At 44.8% G+C, this 21,656-nt stretch overlaps 1 protein-coding gene across 1 annotated transcript in view; it reads left to right on the top strand.

Moving 5' to 3' along the window:
- Positions 1-18,059: 18,059 nt before the first annotated feature.
- The window catches only part of PAIP2B (poly(A) binding protein interacting protein 2B), a 104,716-nt gene continuing 101,119 nt past the window's right edge, over positions 18,060-21,656 (top strand). The window contains exon 1 of the mRNA XM_033959814.1: positions 18,060-18,264. The gene's annotated coding sequence lies outside the window, so the exon portion shown is untranslated. The remainder of the gene's footprint in view (positions 18,265-21,656) is intronic.

Raw genomic sequence — 21,656 nt, 5'->3', positions numbered from 1 at the left:
ATTAAAAAGCCGAGACCTTGGAGGACTTGGGGCTTACCTGGTCCTCCAAGGCAGCTTTTCCTGCCCACCCTCCCTTTAGGTTGGCCTAGAAGGCTGGTTAAGGGTAGGACTTGGGAGCGGTATCCTGAGCATCTAGCTGCTGGGCTCATAGGGGGGATGAGCTGCGTATTGGCAGGGATGCTAGGCGACCTTGGAGAATGGGATACATATTTTGCTTTCCTTCCTATTCTGGAAGGCAATATGCTACAATTAGGAGTATTTTGGATTCCCCATCTTATGCATTTTGGTCTCTGGATATAGTACTGATTGGAAGACCATACCACTATAAAATTAATACAGACTGTCCAAAAGAACTATTTCCACATTTGATCACTTGACAACTCTTTGCTTGTCCACAACCCTAAACCTTGAGTCCTTATGCACTGTCCAAACACCTTTCTTGGTATGTATAGGTAGGTCTCCAGAGAACCTGCCTTCATGAGTCTATGGCAAAAACCTTTTCTTATGTTTTTAAAATTTTTTTATTTTAATAAAATCTATATTTTTAAAATGCGGGGACAAAAAAGTTGGTCCTTTTTTTCATGACATTTCACTGCTCTCTTGTATTTTCTGCATTGTTAAGTGTACCCGTTGGGAAAGTGTGTAGTCATGTCACAGTGACCAAAGAGAGAAAGCAGCCATCAACATTACCATTAATAATTCTGCTCTCATAGGTGTGAGAAGCAGATATTTCAGCCAATCACGTACGGTGCTGTACAACCAGTGGCAGGAGGTGCGGTCTGGTTTAGATTATGTGTAGCTGTTGGTATGAGTAACAGAGCATAGCTACTCTTGAGCTGTAGAGAACTAATGTTTGGCAGTCAGTCATAGATGTGTGTGGGGACATAATCTGGTCCCCAACCCTATCCGTCCCTGCTCAATTATTTTCCGTCCCCCCATCACCATATTACTACCATCCCCGTTTAATTTGTTTTCCTTCCCAGCACCTTCTCTGTCATACTGATACTGTCCCCTCTCCAACCCCCCTCCCCCTGTTTTGTTTCCCATCCCTGAACCCAACCCACATTTAACAGGTCTTGTAATGCCAAAAAAACAAATGCATCCTATAACTTGTTCATATTTAACATAAAACAATAGGCATTACTTTGTAAATATGCAAGAAAAACATTTAACGTGGACTGAACCCCCTAAACAATAATGTCAAACAATGTTAACATAATAATCCATCTACAGAGCCAGAGCGCAGTTCTGTTCTTTGCTCCTCAACTGTTCATCCTGCAACTGAAAGAGAACATTCTGATGGTGTACTGGTGGCATGAGTTCCAAGCAGGTGTAGTGTGGCCATCCCATAGGCTATGGCAGAGACCGGCCCACGTCACTCATATAGGCCCGGCGTGCTTCCCCAAATGGGAGGAAGTCCCTGTACAGGTGGGCTTACTACAAGAACTAAAAGTCAGAATGGCAACCAGATGTAAACAGGTAAGCTCTCAATAAATTCATTTATTTTCCATACAGGATGGTTCAGAAAATAATGCAGGTCATATCTTGACACCAAAAAACCCCCCAACAAAACCCAAGGCTTTCCTGACTCGGCTGAGCAGGCCAATCATAGAGTCCTTACCCCAATGTCCTGGTAAGTTCAAACAATTTTCACAAAAGAAAAAAAACCCCAATCCAAACAAAGAAACCAAGAGTCCCTCAGTCCAGTTCTTACTGTCCTTAATCCAACCCAGCCACAAGAATTAACAGGTTGGCTTTAAGGTACTATAAAGCCTCTCTCCTCTGACTAGGTTAGGAGAGATATACTAGTATATAACCTAAAACAGCTAACCCAAGTGGTTTAGATATACCAAATCATACAATCTAATCTAATCTAATAAAACGCTAGGCCGCGCATGCGCACTCCCATCGCGTGCATCCATTTTCTGTGAGCTGTAGGGCACCGCAGATAGGAGTGCGCATGTGCGTGAAGCTCTCTCTTTCCCTCCCCCTGAGGTGGATGTCGGCCGCGGTGGCTGCTGGCCGCACGAAGCTCGATCTCTCTCTTCCCCCCCCGAGGTGGATGTCGACCGCGGCGGCCCGAATCGGATGTCGGCCGTGGCGGCTGTCGGCGGCTGCAGGCCGCGGCAACCAAACCCGGAAAGCATTTCAACATAAGTAGGGCATGCAGTTCAGGAGGAAGGTATGGGGGGGAGGAAAATACTGCACAGGGAAGTGGGGTGGGAGGGAAATGGAGGGGCAGAAAAGGGGTTGATGGACAGGGGAAGAGGTGCTGATGAACAGGGAGGGGGCAGAAAAATGAAGACAGGCCTACTGCTGGACAGGGGGAGCAGGAAGGAGGTGATGATGGACAGGGGGAGGTAAAACAAAGGGAGAAGGGCTTCTGCTGGATAAGGTGCGCAGTGATGGGGTGGTGGATGACACAGGGGAGGTAAAAGGAAGGGAGAATGGACAGGGGGAGCAGGCAAGAGGTGGTAGTGGACAGCCAAGGAAAAAAAAAAAAAAGACAAATACAGAAAGCGGCTAAGGAGAGAGAAAAATAAATAAAAGACAGACACACACACATATATTCTAGCACCCGTTAATGTAACGGGCTATAAGACTAGTATATATATATAATACCACTTCTTCTAAACAGTACACATCAGTGTTACCAGCCCTAATAGTTACAGGCTTTATATTACCAGCCTCAGAATTGGAGCCTACACACAGTTGTTAGATCACAAACGAGAGCAGCGAGCAGCGAGTTCGAGAGGTTGTTCGCGCCTGCAAAATTAAAAAGTGATCATGCCTTGGTGGCCCTGACACAGCGGATGAGTATAGTTCCCGCGAAACGCTGGCCACATCAGTGGCCCTGACGCAGCGGATGAGTATAGTTCACGCGAAACGCTGGCCGCGTTGGCAGACAGGCATTTGATGTGACATTTATTGTCCAAAACAGCGAAGACTGCTTGAGATTTCTGGTCAATTTTTTCAAATCTCATGAACAAGTGCACGTTGGAAATTTGAGTATATATAGTTGAAAAGATATACTTTTAAACGCATAGTTAAATTATTTGGTGAAGGTTTAAAAAAAGAAAATTCAAAAAAAGTACATAGATAAATAATTTGGCCAATGATTGGAGCAGGAGCTTGAATACTACACTGATCATTCTCGTTTGTGATCTAACAACTGTGCGTAGGCTCCAATTCTGAGGCTGGTAATATAAAGCCTGTAACTATTAGGGCTATTAACACTGATGTGTACTGTTTAGAAGAAGTGGTATTATATATATATTGTATTGTATGATTAGGTTAGGAGAGAGACATTGGTGAGTCTGCCAAAATTGGCACTTTGAAAAGCACTTCAAAATGCATTCCTCAAGACCCACTCCAAAGATGTCAGGCAAACTCAAGCCCCCAATCTCTACAGTTCTTGTATCCAGTACAGGCTTTTATTTCTCAGGAGAGATACAAACTTCTCCCTATCTTCTGCAATGCTGAAACCTGCTTAGCTTTAGCAGAGTCCAAAAATAATATTTCTGCCTGCAGCGGCAGCCATCTTGGACAGAAAAATAACTCCCTGCAAGGTAACAAAGAAATAAACCAAAATGTCCAGTACTTGGGAAAGTTGAAAATAAAACTTCCCCTTTTCTGAGCCCACAATCAGCTCACATTCATTCAGCTAGTCTAGAGTCCTGGCTTCAGCCTGAAGTAGCAAAAAAACCCCCAAACTTATTTTCAAAACCACAAACAAGTTTAACTTACTTCCATGGCCTCCACAATAGGTTGTTCAGGCAAGATTTTCACATCCATGGCCTCAGACCCATTCTGCCCTGCCAGCTCACTGTCCTCCTCAGGACATATGGTTCCTAGAGAGAACCTTTTCTTTTCAGTCGGCCAAAATGAACATATGGCTTGCAAAAATTGCTTTAGAAGCTTCCTCCTATCTAGACTTCAGAAAACAGATAAAAACTTATCTATTTAGCAAGCTAGGATCTTAATGGTGTTTCTTAATTCATTTTTATCCTTTTAAATTGTTTTAATTTCTCAACATAGTCAACTTTTATCATGTAGATCCTTCAGAACCTCAAATCTGATGTTTGCATTTGTACTGTTTATATTGCATTGTATGCATTTGCATTCGATTGTTGTAAACCGCCTAGAACTTTCAAGTATGGCGGTATAGAAAAATAAATTATCAAAAACAAAATTACTCTGGCTCAGCCCAAAGTTAGAACACCTGCCCACCATCTTCGCACTACCCATAGGCGCTGCTCTGCACCTTGAGTTCTCAAGCAAGGTCCTTGGCATCATTATTGATTCTTCTCTCTCCCTCAACGACCACCTCAACTCCTTGGCAAAATCATGCTTTTTCAGCCTCCACATGCTGAGGAAAGTAAGATCCTACTTTCGCCAAAAACATTTTGCCGTCCTCGTCCAATCCATCATCCTCTCCAAACTTGACTACTGCAATGCCATTTACTTATGCCTAACAAAAAAAAGTCTTCAAAGACTCCAGCTTATCCAGAATACTGCAGCCAAGTTGATCTTTGCAAAATGCAAATCTGACAATGTCTCCCCACTCCTGTCCAATCTTCACTGGCTCCCAGTGATTTCCAGAATCCATTTCAAATGCTCCAGCCTGGCTTTTAAGATCATTCACGGCATCCTTCCTCTCCTAATCCTTTAACTCCTCGAGTCCTGACTCCACCAGACCCGCCCAAAGATATAAACTATCCTTCCCCTCTCTACGCAGAATTCTCTATGCAGGTAAACTGGGAAAATCTCTTCTCTTTAAAATCACAGGTCTCTGGAACGACCTTACTATCCCGTTGCGGAACCTGGGCTCTCTCCAACTATTCCACAAGCAACTGAAAAATTGGCTCTTCTCTAACATGTAATTCTATTTTCCCCCTTACTCTTCCATTCTATATATAAGCTCATGTAAACCTTTTCCTTTCTCTTCTTATATTTTAAGTTCTTGTAAACCGTGCCGAGCTCCACTTCCGTGGAGAGGATGCGGTATATAAACTTAAGGTTTAGTTTAGTTTATTATTATTATTATATTAATGTCTTCTGGCAGTTGGGGCTGCAAAGGCTCCTCTGGCCTGGGAGCTTCTCCATGCTGCCTCCTTGACTGAGGTTTCCAGGCATCTAAATCCTGCAGAGCTTCGCCCAGCCCTGTGTGGGGGATGGTCCCTCCTCAGCCTGTTCAGCCAGCAACTTCAAAATGGATGCCCTTAAAGGGACAGAGTCCTGTTTTTCCTGGCTGTACTTGTAATATAGTGCAGGTAGTGTTCTGTGCTTAGTGTTCGGTCTGGGCTCAGTGTGCTCACTATGTTCTTGATTCTGCCCAGCAGAGAATCATTGATCAGCCCTAACCAGCTTAATAGGGATATTTCTGTGTCTTTTAACTGGCACAAGACTGGCACAGGAGTCGGGCTTGTGACACAGGGAACAGGCAATACATGTAATTTTTGGCCACACATGAGACTTCTTCTATCAAGAGATGAGCAGAAGTCCTTGTCCAAGCTTGACATGTATGTATCCACTTTATTGAGCACTAACACTGTGTCCATGCTCTTGAATAAGTCTCTAAAAATATCTGCTTCCAATTCTTCTCATTTTGGACATTTTTTGGCGGTTCATCAATTGGCTGCACCTCAACTAGAACTTGTTCTGCTGTCAGTGTTTGCAATCTATTTATGGCATTGTTCCACCCTTTGACTGTCATCAGATCTGAATGACCCTTTAGCTTTGGATCCAGCAATGTTGCTACCGTGTGTGTCTCTATGATTGTATAATAGCGACTTAGGTGATGTGCAAGATAATTCTTTAAGGATGCTATCACATGGCTGCCTGAACTTGAAGTTGTCAGGTGCTGTTTCAACTGATATTGGGTGAAACCACCAGATGCAGTGAAGGCTTAGTATCTGTCGACAATTCTTTTGTAGTCCTATCAAATGGTTCTAACACCATAAATTGGTTAGGAACTGCTTGTTTGCACCTGGTTCAGTCGCAATTGCGTGCAGCTCCTTCATATTCTCTGCCACAGATTTCACTGTCAGAGGAATGATGTGCCACCAAATTGACACACATTTTCTTTAGTGAACAGTTGACTTTAATTTGCTTAGATAGTGTAACCAGCTCCTTGCACTATGTTATGAGCTTATTCAGATCAATTTCAGTTTTGATTGCTGGAGTCCAAGAGAGACCTGTACAACCTATCCAGACATCATCTTGAAAAACTGCTTTCATATTAGCTGCATTATTAGTGACATAGATGAGAGTGACCTAGAGAATGACACGGGGGGGGAGGGGCCTTAGGCGTCTGAGCCAATCAGGACTTTAGGCCCCTTCCAGGATGCACCGGGAGAGGGAAAGGCCACCATTTTGAAGAGGTGGCCCTTCAAGGCAGGAGGGAGTGGGCATCCTTCCTGCCTGATTTTTGACAAAAAGTATGGGGAGGCGACATCAGGGGTGGAGGGTTCTTGAGCTGGGGGGGTCTGATCCAAACCCCTCAGCATACTAGACCACCAGGACTTTGTGGGAGGGGATGAGGTGATCGGAAGGCAGGAACACTTGGTGTTAGGGGGGGCGGATGTCAGGTGGTCCCAATTATGGTGGGGGGAGGTGCAGAAGTGTACATCCACCCCAGGCACCCCCTACCCGCACCACTGCCCCATGTGCAACATATCTCCCTCTCTCTCACTGTCCACCATCTTTCTCTCATTCCCTCCCTTGATACAAAGGGAGTAGGAAAAAGAGAGAGGGTGGGATCCAGGGTGCATCTCTCCAACCCCCTCTAGTGCCACATCTAACATTTCTTCCTCTCTCATCCCCCAGACCATGTGCAGCATCTTTCACCCCTATCCACCAGCCGCATGCCCAACATTTCTCCTTCTAGCACCCCTCTTCAGCACTATGTCACATCTCTCCCTCCATTCCCTCCCCACCATGTCCAACATTTCTCCCTTTTGTATCCCTTTCAATCTGTCCCATTGTTCTCTCCACTACCATATCCAACATTTTTTCCTCTCATCTTTCTCTTCCCCATGCATCTCTACCTCACTTCTCTCCCACCACCATGTCTAACACCTCTCTCTCTTTATGCCCAACAATTATCCTCTTCTTTTGCCCATGTGCACCTTCTCTTTTTCCCTCTCATACACCCATGCCCAACAATTCTCCCTTTCTAGTTCCACCCCCACCCTAGCATACCTTTCCCTTCATCCTAAGTTTGTGCCCCTTCATCCCGTCTGTGTTCCAAGTTCATGCCCCCTTCCTTCTTCCTTCCAGCCTTTGTCCCAAGTTCATGCCACTCCCATGTCCCAATGTGCTCCCTCCCTCCCTCTCTCCCTTGACTCAACATGCTCTCTCCCTTCTGTGTCCCAAGTTTGTACCCCCCTCCTACAGGTGTGTACCATAGCTGTCCAAGTAGGCCTCCTTCTTCCTGCCTTCCAGCCACACTTAATTATTCACAAAGCCATGGGCAGTGGGTTCCTAGACGCTGCACATGGCTGACCCGGTGATCCATCAAAAGTGCACAAGACTTTGGCGTGCTGACAATCCCACGATGACATATGTGCGCAGGACATATGCATGCTGCCACTTCCGCTGCTTTCAAGTCTTTCCATTAGCACTCTAAGGGGGTGTGGGGGTAACCCCCCATTACATTTACAAGTCCTCGTGCTCCCTTTGGGGATGTGTGTGTGGGGGAACCCCCCACTACACTGAAAACTCCTGAACAGTGTAAACAAAAAGGAGAATGGGAGTTTTCAGTGTACTTGGGGTGTTCACCCCAAACAGGAGCGTGATGACTTGTAAATGTACTGGCGGGGTTCCCCCAAACACCTCCTCACAGCACTAATGGGAAGGCTTCAAAGCAGCAGAAGCAGCAGCACACATATGTCCCGTGTGCAAATGTCGCCATGGGATTGTTGGTGTGCCAAAGTCCTGTGCACTTTTGACAGTGTACTGGCTGACCCATAAGCCTTTCCTTTGATGCCTGCAGTATATGCCTAAAATAAAGACAAATTTAATGAACGATTGTTGCAGTTGTCTATGTCTCGCTGTGTTTTGAAGTAGTCCAGAGGAAACAATGACAATAGTATTGTTTATCATATTAAACTTGATATACCACCTTCATTGCAACACAATTCAAGGCAGTTTACAATAAAAAATGTAAACATGAATAGAACACCAATGGTAAAATAGGACAGTAAGACATACTCATACCAGAAACATAAACATTCCAATCCTGATGCTATAAGGAATGGGTTTTGTGCCAGAAAATGTAAAAGAAGAGACTGGAAGACCTGAATATGTATAGTCTAGAGGAGAGTGGGGATAGAGGAGATATGATACAGATGTTTAAATACTGTACTTGAAAGAATTAATATAGAAACAAATATTTTCCAGAGAAAGGAAAATGGTAAAACTAGAGGGCATGAATTGAGGTTGTGGGGTGGTAGATGCCTGGAATGCCCTCCTGAAGGAGGCGGTGGAGATGAAGATGATGGCAGAATTTAAAAAAGCATGGGATGAATGCTCCAGATGTCTCACCTTTGGGAGACTTCTTTCAGTTCTCCAGATATCTATCCTTTGGTGCCAAATTTTTTCATCTTTCCAGAATTCTAGCTTTATTTTGACAGGTTTGTTCTCTCTCTCCAGAATTCTAGCCTTTGTTACATACTTTTTCCCTTTCTCCAGATTTCTACCCTTTGAAGACTGACTGACTTTTTTCCTCCAAATGTCTTTCAGCAAGAACATCATAAATTGCCATGCATCACTCAGGCTGCAACTTCTTCAGGATTCCACCGTGGGGTGTAGAACCTGCAAGGTGTGTTTTTCCTGATGCTTGGATAGTTTGATATAAGGACATTGACCTGATCTAACAGGGGTGTCGAATCTGTTAGTTAGAATCTCGCCATATCAGATCTTTGCACTGTTTTCCTTTAGAAACAGGATAAACCAGTTTTCTCTCGCAACATGCCTTATACTGTACCATCAATGTTTATACAGTATCTTCCAGAAGGCATCCATTTACTTCAAGTGTTTTTCCCTACACCTGTTTTTAAGGAACATTCCCCACAAAACTTTTTGCTCCTCCTTTTGATTCTAAAAAGCCCGGAGGTTTGGGAGTGGCTACTGGGGAAAGGAGGAGGCCACTACATCCTTTAAAAAAAAAAAAAAGAAAGAAAAGAAAATGAATGGCATAAAGTTAATGACAGCCAGTACCGGGCCGAATTGTCTGTCTACCGTACATAGTAATTCAGTTTAAGATGAGTTGGAGAGGGCTTAGGACAGTGCTGGACAGACCTTTACGGTCTGTATCTTGCAAATGACAAGACAAGATGGCTTTGATAGGCTGGAGTGAGCTCTGATGGCAACTCTAGTAGTTGGAACCTAAAGATAATACCTGGCAGACTTCTACGGTCTATGTCTCAGAAATATCAAAGGGAAAAAAGACAATTTAACCGTGAATGTATAATACATTTGGCTATTGGGCAGACTAGATGGACCATTCAGGTCTTTCTGCTGTCATTTACTATGTTACTATTTCTGTGTAAATAGAACCAATGTTTCAGTTATTAAGCTGTGTTTTTCTTCAGGATATGCTGTGAGGTCTGCAGTTTGTCTTTATATGCAGTATAGTGGGTCCTCAAACCTGATTGGCCGGGGCTTGAGGTGACTGAGGCTGGAAAGTGTCCTCAAGCCTCAGCCAATCAGGTTTGAAGACCCACTTTATATAAAGACAAACTGCAGACCTCACACTGTGATGGCAGAAACATCTACCTATCCAAATGCAGCAAGACTCAGAGACCACCAGCTGCAGAAGCCTAAGAAAACAAATGTCATGAAGGTTAAATTATTTACTATCGACAAATATAGCTTGACATGTAGCGTAAAACTTTAACATTCTGCATAACATACCTTAAGACCTGGTTCCATCACATGACTTCCATTTCAGGGTTGTATCGCTTTATACATTTTATAAAGCTAGTGGTTTTATAGTCAATCTTAACCAAAATAAATTACTTCCACACATCGCTGGTCCGGTTGTTTGGGTCATGTGTCACATGACAACTTTCTCCCAAATAAGATACTGGAGCTCACTTTTCTCCATTATTTGTTTTCCTAGAAGTTAATATGTTAGGTAAAATAGCAGACTGCTTCATACAACAGGTTCAGGATCCAACAAGAGGAGTTGTTGTTTTAAATCAAGTAAGTCCTCAGTGAAATGGAAGACTTGGTGCAAGAGATACTGGTATAGGGGCCAAAGTTAAATTGGGATACAAATTACAAATCCATAAATCCTAGGTTTACGTAGATGTGGCAGATAGCCAAGCTGAAAAAAAATACAAAAAGAGACATGCCCCCCCCCCACACACACATGCTCCCTTGATTCTGAAATGAATCAAAGGATATATCTGTACTTTCTCTTCAACACCCTTCCCAACTCCTCTATAGTTATGGAGAAACCGGGGGACAGGGTTGTGAAGCTGTGAGCTGGCCTTGCCTTGCCTTTCTGACCCTGAAAGGATATGGAAGAGAAAACATATACAGTGGTGCCTCGCATAACGGACGCCTCGTACAGCGAACGCTGCGCATAACGAACTTTTTGTCTTGCTCCCTATAACGAACTTCGTTTCACACAACGAAGTCGCCCGAGGGGCCCGGGGGGGGGGGGGCGGAACTACTCTCGCCGCTTCCTAATGTGAGCCGGGAACAGCAGCACCCTCACCTTACCTCGGATGCCGAGTTTTCCGGCTTTCTTTTTCGGCCAGCCACACGCTTTCAGGGAGCAGCACATGCCCGCGCATGCTCTGTTGTTCAATCTTCTCCTCTGACGCAACCGGAAACCGGAAGTTGCAGGAGAGAGAACATTGATCAACTCCAGCAGCTGCGCGTGCACAGCTTTTTGAGATCGTGCGGCTGGGTGAGGGAGAAGGCTGGCAGGCTCTGCATGTGAGGTGAGGTGGAGGGAGGGAAATGTAGGGCTGCAGAACGAATTATTTTGTTTTACAGGTATTCTTATGGGAAAACGCGTTTCACACAACGAACGTTTCACATAACAAACTTGCTCCTGGAACGGATTAAGTTCGTTGTGTGAGGCACCACTGTATATCCTTTCATACATCCCAGAATCCAGAGAGACATGTGAAGGGGGAAGGTTGGAGGAGTTGTGCAAAGGTTCCATATCCATAACCTTTACATAACTCCTCCCCCCAATCCACACCATGCACACTCTCTACTGTGCCAAACATACTGGGATATAAATTAGAAAACCATAAATCCTAGGTTTACTTGATAATAATAATAATAATAATTTATTTGTACACCACCCTACCGCAAAGTTCTAGGTGGTTCACATACATTACTAACATTATACAATCAATGAATAAAAATACAAAACTCTAAATAGTACTAAAATTATACAGTAAAAGAATAAAATACGATGTGCTAAAATACAGTAGAAATCCACAAAAACAGATGTTGTGGCAGATACTCAAGATGAATATAATACAAAAAAGAGACCCCCACACACAATTACTCCCCTTACACCCCCGCGTCTTTCTGGATTCCTTCTAGTGAATCAAATTATATTTGTGTGTGTTTTCCCCTGTTGCTCAGTGTCAGAAAGACTAAGCTGTGGCCAGCTCACAATCTCACATACACCCCCCTTCTCCATAAATATGAAACTTTCACACAACTCCTAACCCCTCCTCCCCCCTACATACACACACTTCTCTGCCAAACATGCTGGGATACAAATTACAAAATCCAATATAAAAGGTAACCAATGTACCTAATAGTCTAATAGATGCTGGCATTGTCATATTGATATAGGGACCTTGGATCATCTGTTGTATTATTCTACAATGATACTTAATTTCTGGAAGTCAATTTGGGGACAAATAAATATTATTCTTGAGTCATCAATCCCGTTAACCTACGAAGCCATAATTTGTGGTACAATATTGCATATTAAGCCTTCTTTAGATAGATATAAAAACCGGTTCTTCTTGATTATGACTGGAATAGCCATCCAGATGATTACACGTAACTGGAAGAGTTACGACAGATTGAATTACACATTTTGGTGGGCAAATATTTGTTCCACGTATAAATACGAGATAATGAATGCGGAGTGTTTGGGGTCTAGTATGACATTCAATAAGGTATGGAGCCCATTGACTGCATATGTTGAATTGCAATGAATATCAGGTATCTCCCTTTTTACAGATTCCTTACACATCCAGGGGGAGAGGGGAAGGTATTTGGGATTGCTAAAGATATTTATCTATAATATTGTAATAATATATGCATATGCAGTGTAATAGTTATGTGAGGAAGGGAGGGAGAAAAGGATTGGTAATGTATTAATTTTGTGTATTTTAAGTGCATTATGCTCATGTTTAATATAGTTGTATTGCACTGTCAAAATTTGAATTAAACAATATAAAAGGTAACATAAACTAATGCCACAGCTATATCTAAATTGTTACCATGTCAGGCAGTATAAGGAACTTACAGAGTATCTAGCAATCACAAAACATGTGGAGAAAAAAGCCTCAAACTTAGGGTTACCATATTTGGCGCCTAACAAACCCGGACGCATGACCCCACCCCATTCCGCCCCATCCCCGCCTTGTACTGCCTCCAGCCCCACCCTGTTCCAGTTGAGGTTCCACCCCATTCCGCCCCCACAATCTTATCTTCTCCAACGAGCTCTGGTCACTTCTGGAGAGCCCCGAGAATGTGCGGATGTGTGTGATGTCATCTGCGCATGCCCAGAGGCCCTCCAGATGTGGCCGGACAAACTGCTGGGTTTTGGAAAAGTCTGTCTGGGAACTTGGATAGTCCTCTAAACAAAGGACATGACTGGGTTTTCTGAGAAGTCTGGTAACCTTATTCAAACTTAAGTAGCAGCATAAATACGGAAACTTCTAGCTGCCTTAAATCTTATCACTGGCATAAAAAAAAAACGCCACAGAGAACTTGCTCCATATCTCAAAAAGGTCCAAACAACTGTCTGTGCACAGGAGAGCTAGAAAAATGCTTATCTCTAGCTGGAGAATCAAACACTCAGAGCTGAATTCTCTAAAGTCTGTACATTTAACGATGGTTTAGCACCATAGTTAAATCCATGTATTTTACCGCCCGATTATTAAAATGGTTCACTGTGGTCTTTTCTGTGCTTTCTAGCAGCCTCCAATTATACTATGAAAATGTAAAACAATGAGGTCATTAATATTAAAACTGTAGTATAACAAAGTCATTAATATTAAAATGGCCTCTCCAGACGATTCACCAAAAGGAACGCCCCTTCATTTATGAGAAATCAGGGCCAATATTTACTGGCAGGGTCTGAACTGTCGTAGCCTAACTTTCCTGTCAGTGCCTGAGTACCGTATTTTCACACATATAACGCGCACGTTATACACGATTTTACAAACCGTGCATAACCTTGCGCGTTATACGCGTGAGCGCGCTATATAAAATTTTTTTTACATAGTTCCCACCCCGCCTGACGCCTGATTCATCATCCGGAAGGACCGCTCGCACCCCCACCGCTCGCACTCCCACCCCGATGGACCACTCGCACTCCCACCCAAAGAACCGCTCGCACCCCCACAGCCTCCCCCCCTCCCCCATGGAGAAGCTGTCTACCTTGTTTCCGGATGCCAGTGAGCCCAGCTGCTTCCTCTGCCGGCGGTCCTGCCCCTTCTCTGAGCCCTACTGCGCTGCTTCCTCTTCCGGCGGTCCCGCCCTTTCTCTGATGTCAGAGGAAGCAGTACCCCCCAAGACAGCAAGCTTCCCCCCTCGACAACCAAACAAACCTGACAGTCTAGTGGACCATCCCCCCTGACCTCCCCTCATACCTTTTCAGAAGACTGGCAGGAGGGATGCTCACTCCCTCCTGCTGGCAGGCCCGCCTATTCAAAATGACAGGCCTTTCCCTTTCCGGTGCATCCTGGGATGCACCAGAGAGGGGCCTATGGCCTTGATTGGCCCAGACACCTAAGACTCTCCTATGCATCGGGAAGGGACAGGTCTGCCATTTTGAAGAGGTGTGCCTGCTGGCGGGAGGGAGAGAGCATCTCTCCTAAAAAAGATACTGGATGGGGTTTGGAGAGGGGATGACTGCTAGGCTTAGTGTGGTGGGGAGCTGTTGGAGGGTTAGCTTGCTGTCGTGGAGTGGGGTTTTTTTTAATTTTATAGGTACAGCTTTTATGTGTGTGCTATGCACACACAACAACTGCGTTCATTAAAAAAGCAGCCCCTGCTCTCCCTGCTTGCCAATTCAGGCAGGAAGAGCAGGGCCTTCTTCTTTTTTTTTTTTATAGGTAGGCAGGAGGAAGAGCTGTGCTAGTGATTTTTCTTCTGAGCACAGCTCCTTCCCCCTCCTTTTACTAGTGATATTCCGCACATATAGCATGCATATAATTTGCATGCTATTGTGCTGAGAATTGCCAGTAAACATAAATCGTTCCCACCATGGTATTTTTTTTACCATGGTTTCAGAGTTTAGAGAATCTCCTCAGTTCTTAGTCCTCAATTGTTCACAAAATCTTCAATTCTTCAATCACTCCAATAGTTCTAAAAGTTTCACTGCTCCATCAGAAGAGTCCATAATCCTGACAAGGATCCTTTTCGCTAGATTACCTGGCTGTGTCAGGGGAAATGTGCATGGATTTGAATGATTTCTCCTGACAAAGCCAGGTTATCTGGCGAAAAGGATCCTTGTCAGGATTATGGACTCTTCTGATGGAGCAGTGAAACTTTTGGAACTAATGGAGTGATTGAAGAATTTAAGATTTTGTGAATAATTGGGGCCTATGAACTTACTGAATGTTTGCTTGCCAGCTAAAGATTAATATTTTTCTAGCTCTCCTGTTCACAGTGGTTTGGACCTTGTTGACATGGAGCAAATTTTCTGTGGAGTTTTTTTTTATCTCAGTGATAACATTTAAGGCAGCTAGAAGTTTCTGTACTTATGCTGCTACTTAAGTTTGAGGCTTTTTTCTCCATATATTTGTGACTGCTAGATACTCTGTAGATTCCTTCCACTACCTGGCTTGGTAACAATTTAGGTTACCGGATGCTAGGGTCCACCTTGGGGATTAGCACCCAAAAAAAGGATCTGGTTGTCATCGTAGACAATACAATGAAACCTTCCACCCAATGTGTGGTGACGGCCAAAAAACAAACAAGTTGCTAGGAATTATTAAAAAAGGGATGGTTAACAAGATTAAGAATGTTATAATGCCCTGTATCGCTCCATGATGCGACCTCATCTGGAGTATTGCGTTCAATTCTGGTCTCCTTATCACAAGAAAGATATAATGGCGCTAGAAAATGTTCAAAGAAGAGCGACCAAGATGGTAAAGGGGCATGGAACTCCTCTCATATGATTTGAGTTGATTCTATAATTTAGGTATGCTATAGGAATATGATCGCTTTCGGGCTGTCTCCCAGTGGAGGCTGTTTGCTGGAGGGTTGGAAAGTCTGAGTTCCCGTTGTGAATGGAGGGACCACTGAGAGTAGTATATTGGGAGTTTCTTCACTACATAATCAGGTTTCATGTCCTGGAAGCGTTTAAATGCTAATACTAGTTTGAAGATATTGCATGGTTGTATTGGTAGCCAGTGGACCTGGATCAATGCTGGGGAGATATGGTTGAAAAGGCCAAGATTTTTTAGGAGTCGCACTGCAGCATTTTGGACTATTTGTAGACGGTTCTGCTTTTTGGCCGGTAGACTGGTGTAATGACCATTGCAATAGTCCAGGCGGGATAGAACAAAGGCATATAACAATTGGGTGAAGTCAGAATCAGTGAAGTAACGGTGGATGGGCTTAAGCTGCCATACGTAGTAGTAGTAGGATATTACCTTGGAGATTTGTGTTGAAAGAGTCATACTAGCGTCCAGTGTAATGCCCAAGCTGGACACTTGGTCTTGGGGTACTAGAGTGGTGCTGTCCCAAGAGATGCAAAGACGAGAGGCAGAGAATCTGTAAAAGTTCAGTCTTGGATGGGTTCAGTTGAAGTTTGTTGGTTGTCATCCATGCTTTAATCTCCATGAGGCAGTTTTGAAAGGTCTCTAGTTGTGAGGACCGTGCCTTGCCCAGAGGAGTGTAGAGTTGTAAATCATCAGCGAAGGAGTGTATATTGATTCCATGCTTCTTTTCAATATCAAGGGCTGGTCTGATGTAGACATTGAATAGAAGTGGGGATAAAAGTGCACCTTGAGGTACTCCGTATCTTGCAGTTCTCGGTTTAGAGAATACTGAGTTTGCTAGGATGTGTAGTTGTCTTTGGTCCATGAAGGATGAGAACTAGGAAAGTGCTGTATCCTTGATCCCAATCTCAAATAATCTGGATAGTAGGATCTCATGGTCAAGCATGTCAAAGGCTGCATTCAAGTCAGTTGGATGAGAAATAAATCCTGACCTTTGTCCATTTAGCTCCAGCAGTCATCTATTAAATCTAGGAGTACTGTTTCGGTTCTGTGATAGCTCCTGAATCCAGATTGGTGAGTGGAGAGGTTCTTGATGAATGTAATTATTTAGTAGAGCATTGTTTTTGCAAGGGGCTTTGATGTAAAGGGAATATTGGAAAATGGCCTATAGTTGCTTGGTTTGGCTGGATCTAGGGATTGTTTCTTCAGCAATGGTTTGATCACTGCAGCTTTCCAGGGTGTGCTACCAGATCCATGCAGCACTGTACACTAAACATGCAAGAGACGGAATACACTTAAATCATTCTAGGTTTATACCCTGGGTGTACTACCTGATGTGACCCCCCTGAAAAAATGCCTCTGCTGAAAAAGCAGTGGTAGTAGATTTTTCAGGTAGTCACTGTGGGAGGAGTAAGATGTCCCCTTTTACCTAGTGGGAGGATGGAGTGTATAAAAGGGGAGTGCAGCTCACAATCTTGGCTTTCTGGTTGTTCCTTTCTCCCACCAAAGCACTGAGATCGAAGGAGATTCCCAGAGAGTTTTGGAAGGGAAGTGGAGAATAAACTGGAGTAGTCAAACCATGGGTGACTTGGAAGTGATGGTGGAAATTTGTTGATGGAACCAAAATGTCTGCCATCATGCTGAGATCATTGTAAATATTAAAAGCTGTTCTACTATTAAATTCAATAAAAGTTCCAGTGTGGTTCATTTACACTTCGGCCTGAGCTGTCATTTCATCTGAAAAGAGAGTAAGCAGTTTGCCCATCCTCCAGCCAACTGGAATTATCCAACCTTGGCCTATGTCCAAGTTCATGTGAAGGATTGTGAGTGGCTAAAATTATTCAAGAAATCTTTTTGTGTGCCCTGGTGCAGGGTGGGTGACCGACCGATCTACCCAAGATCCTGCAAGAGCCTTGTGTAGGTGTGGGAAGACGGGACATGAGGGCTACACTGAGTCTCACTCTTTAGGGTGGTTCACCTTTGGCATCTATGTGAGTGGGGGTGGGGTGTTGGGATGAGCTGTGTAAAGGTTATGGGCATGGATATGGAACCTTTACACAATTCCCCCCTCCAACAAATACACAGAGAAGATTTTACATTTAATGTAATTTTTTCATTTACATTTCCTGCTGTACAACTATTGCTGCGTTTACAAGCAAAGATCCAGGTGGCTCACACGTGCTGTCTGCAAGGATTGCAAGAAGCTCGGCCCAGCACCAGTCCCGGATTGGGTGGGGGGAGGAGAGGCTGTAGTTAAGCCGGCTCAGTTTAAATAAGGCGTGTGGGCTGCTGGAGCTTAAAGTACAGGAAAGCTATGCCCTACAGCATGAGTGGAAGCGGAGTACTCACTTTCCCAGCTGTCCCAGCGCTTAAGCTGCTGTGCGAAGCCTAGCCATTGTGAGCCAATCTGTTTTGCCAGTGGGCGGATGCCAACTGGCTTTCCTCCCAGCTGAACTGTGCTGTGCAGTGCAATGAGTGTATTTCTTGCCGTCATCGCCAAGCTCCCACTCTCCCGTGCACGCCCCTGGCCCGGGGCTCAGAGACGGGGAGGGGCTTCGAGAGACCAGCAACCACTCACAACACGCAAAGTTGTATAATTAATGAGGGTTAAGGGCAACGCGCATGCGCCCTGGCACATCCGTGTGTGCACTGTGTAGACTGGCTACAGAGCCCGTGCGGAGGCTGCCGATCTGAGTAGCTCCGGTGATTCAGCAAGGCAGTAAAACGCCGGCGTTGGCAGGGGGAGATAGGCGAGGGCGGGCCCTGGAGACCTCAGGCGACGCCGCGACGGATCCCGGCTCTCCGCCGGGCGCAGGTGAGCGTCTCAGGGAGCACGCGCGTGCGCGCGCCTTTTTTTTTTTTTTTTTCTCCTCTTTCGTACCCGTAGGTCCCCCCCTCTTCTTTTTTTTGCGTCAGTGTTCCTCAGCGCTGTGCGCACGCACCTGCATTCCCTCCCCCTTCCAAGGCGTTCATAAGTCCTTTAAACTTTTGAGTGGTGGTCTTCTGTTATGTCCGTGGAGGTCAGTCGGAGAAGGGGTTCGTGTAGCTCTTTGGCCCTCATTCCCCCCCCCCCACACCATCGTGGGAGCAAGAAGAATGCACTCAGGAGCATGGGGAAGGGGGCGGGGTTATTGGCCCATGTTGGGTTGTTTTTGTCCTTCACGTAGTTTATGATACAGATGACACGTAAACGTAGGCCCGTGTTGGGTGTTACTCTTGGTGTTTAGAGTTGCATGGCCAGAGCCCACTGGGCGTGGAGGGAAGCAACCTTCCCGTGTGGTGGGAACGGGGCACTGCGGAGAGCTCGAGCTCGCGCCTGGTCAAGTCTTTTTTTTTTTTTTTTTTTTTTTCTCCTTGTCCTCTCAGGAAAAACGAAATATTTTGTAATATATAGGGTGCTATAACTTTTATTTGTGCAGTTGTTGAAAAAAAAAGTTATGGCAGCAACATGGACTGCTCTATTAGTAGTGAACTAAAGTTACACAATAGTACACAGTAATTTAAAAACTTTTTAGAGTACTAATCCGTGGAAGATTGTCAAGCTACTATAGTTAAGTAATACTGTACATAAAATTAAGGTCTCTGCTGCTACCCGTGATCTGACATGCCGTCTTGTCTTGCTGCCTAGTCCGTGTGGGGTTTTATTTTTGTTTGTTTGTTGTTTTTTTAAGTTTGTGAAATTATTACAGATTACCTGTCCATATTTGACTCCAGCAATAAATATTATTAAACTGCATACCTTTAATGAATTTTATGGGTGTAGTAGTAGTTTTATCACTTCTATAGTACTACTAGATGTATGCCGTGCTGGACTCATTATATGCAGGCACTTTATTACTACTACAGTACTAGTAATCTTTTCTATAGTGCTGCTAGATGTACGCATCACTGTACATTAAAACATTCAAGAGACTGATCCTGTCCTAGTCAAACAGGACAAGTAGGGGGTTTAGGGAGTTTCTAAAGCATTGGCAATTCACGAGCAAGTGGGGGTTAGGAGTTAAAAGCAGCTGATGTGGGCTCACCGTCCAAGATGTTTTTTGTTCCTGGGGTAAAGAAGGGTTAAGTAACTTGCCCATGGTCACAAGATGCTGCAGTGGGAACTAAAAGCCAGTTCCCCCAAGGTCATGGCTTAATGTACTAACTAGTACTACCCAAATCAAGGAAAAAAATTTCGATTTGATTTGGCCTATTGAATTGGGGTTTTTTTTTCCGATTTGATTCACCTGCCTAATTGGGGGTGTGTTATTTATTTTTTTTTTTTCCTTCAAATGGCCTGGTGGGTTTATTTTGTAGCCTTTTCACCCACCCCACCCACCTTTGCCCTCTCCAACCCCACGCCGGTGCAGTGGTGTAAACGGTGTTTCTCAACTTCTTCAAGCCAAGCAAGTACCCCATAAGTCTAACAGTGTTTCTCAAACTTTCTCGAGCCGGGGCACACTAAAGGTAGTGGCCAAGGCTTGAAGCACCCAGAAGTGCATGGACGTCACCATGATGACATCACGTGCATGTCAACGTTCTCACATGCGCAGAGGCCCTTCAGAAAGGCTCTGAGATGCCAGTATGGGGTGCCAGCAGGGAAGAGGGTTGGAAAGAAGGAGAGGTGCTGGTGCTGGCTGATTTGCCTACAGCAGTGTTTCTCAACTATTTCAAGCTAAGTACCCCCTAAGTCTAACAAATATCAACTGAGTACCCCATACACAGACCTCCCAAGCTTTGCCCTGGATCCCATCCCCTTTATTAATTATAATGTAATTTTTTCCCATTCATTTTTCATATACACTCAATATGCACAGCAGATATAAATTCTCAAAACTGACACATTTCAATCACTATATTGAAAATAAAATAATTTTCCCTACCTTTGTCTGGTGACTTTATTTTTCTGTGATTTTAACTGTTTCCAGTGTCTTCTTATTCATTGACTGTTTGTCTCTCCTTCACTTTCTGCCTTGCATCCCATCTTTGGTATTAACTTAACATTCCATTTTTCTGCTTTCTTCTTAAAATCTACTTTTCCATGTCTTCCCTTCCTATCTCTTCTTCCCTCCCCATGTCCATGGTCTGACATCTCTCTCCTTCCACCCTTCAGTAGTACAATATCTCTCTCCTTCCTTTCCATAATCTGGAATCTCTTTACTACTACTACTACTATTATTATTATTTCTATAGCGCTACCAGACTCCCCTCCTTCCATTCACTAGTCTCTCCCTTCCTTTAGTCATCTTCCACCCCCTCAGTGTAACATGTCTCTCTCACTTCCTCCTTTTTGCCCCTTGCAGTCCATCTCCCTTCCCTTCCTCCTTTCTGGTCCCCCTCCCAGTCCAACATTTCTCCCTGCTTGACAGTCCAACATTTCTTTCTCTCTTCCTCCTGCATGCTGCTTCTCCTCCGGTTCTCCTTCCCCAACCAACTTCTTCTATCCATGAGTGAAACTTGTCACTCTGTGCTTTCTTCCCCTGAGTGTAACATTTCTCCTTCCTGTCCTCCCCATCCATCACGCCCTCTCCATGAATCTAACACTTTCTGCCTCCTGCATGATTTCTCTCTCTCTCCTTGCATCTTCCCTTGAGTGACATCCCTCCTTCCCACCCCCCAACCCAACATGCTCTCTCTCCATGCACCATTTCTCCTCCTCCATCCCATGTCCATTTCTCCCTCTCGCATCACTCTTTCTGCAATTTCCCCCCCCCCCCAGTCTGCCATATTTATGGCAGTTTGGACCCCCCTTCCCTCCCTCCATGTACTTCTACACCAGGCAGCCCCCCCGAATGCCTGCATTTTTCCCCTTCTCTAGCATCCTCTGTCTTTCCCCCCTAGCTTCCCGGTCTCACCTTCAAAGCCAATTACGGCAGCCTGCAGAGGATTGCTGGTGTTGTAGCGATCCTAGCAGGCTGCCGTCAGCCTCTACAGCACGTACCCTCTGCTGTGGTCCCGCCCCTCCTCCTATGTCAGGCGGGTCCGTGGCAGAGGCTGGCAACAGCCTGCTGGGATCACTACAGCACCGGCGATCCTCTGCAAGCTGCTGTAATTAGCTTTGAAGGTGAGACCGGGAGGCCAGGGGGCAAGCCGGAGGACGCTAGAGATAAAGGGGAACATGCTGGCCTTCAGGGGCCCCTAAATCTGTGGAGCTGAAGGTACCTCGCTCTGGCGCTTATGTAACACTGACCCTCCCCCCTCAACCCCTAAAGCAGGAGCAGCAGTGGA

This window comes from Geotrypetes seraphini, chromosome 1, assembly GCF_902459505.1.
Source record: "Geotrypetes seraphini chromosome 1, aGeoSer1.1, whole genome shotgun sequence".
Lineage (NCBI taxonomy): Eukaryota > Metazoa > Chordata > Amphibia > Gymnophiona > Dermophiidae > Geotrypetes > Geotrypetes seraphini.
Note: the sequence above shows the minus strand (reverse complement) of the source record. Positions and strands in the feature narration are given on the sequence as shown.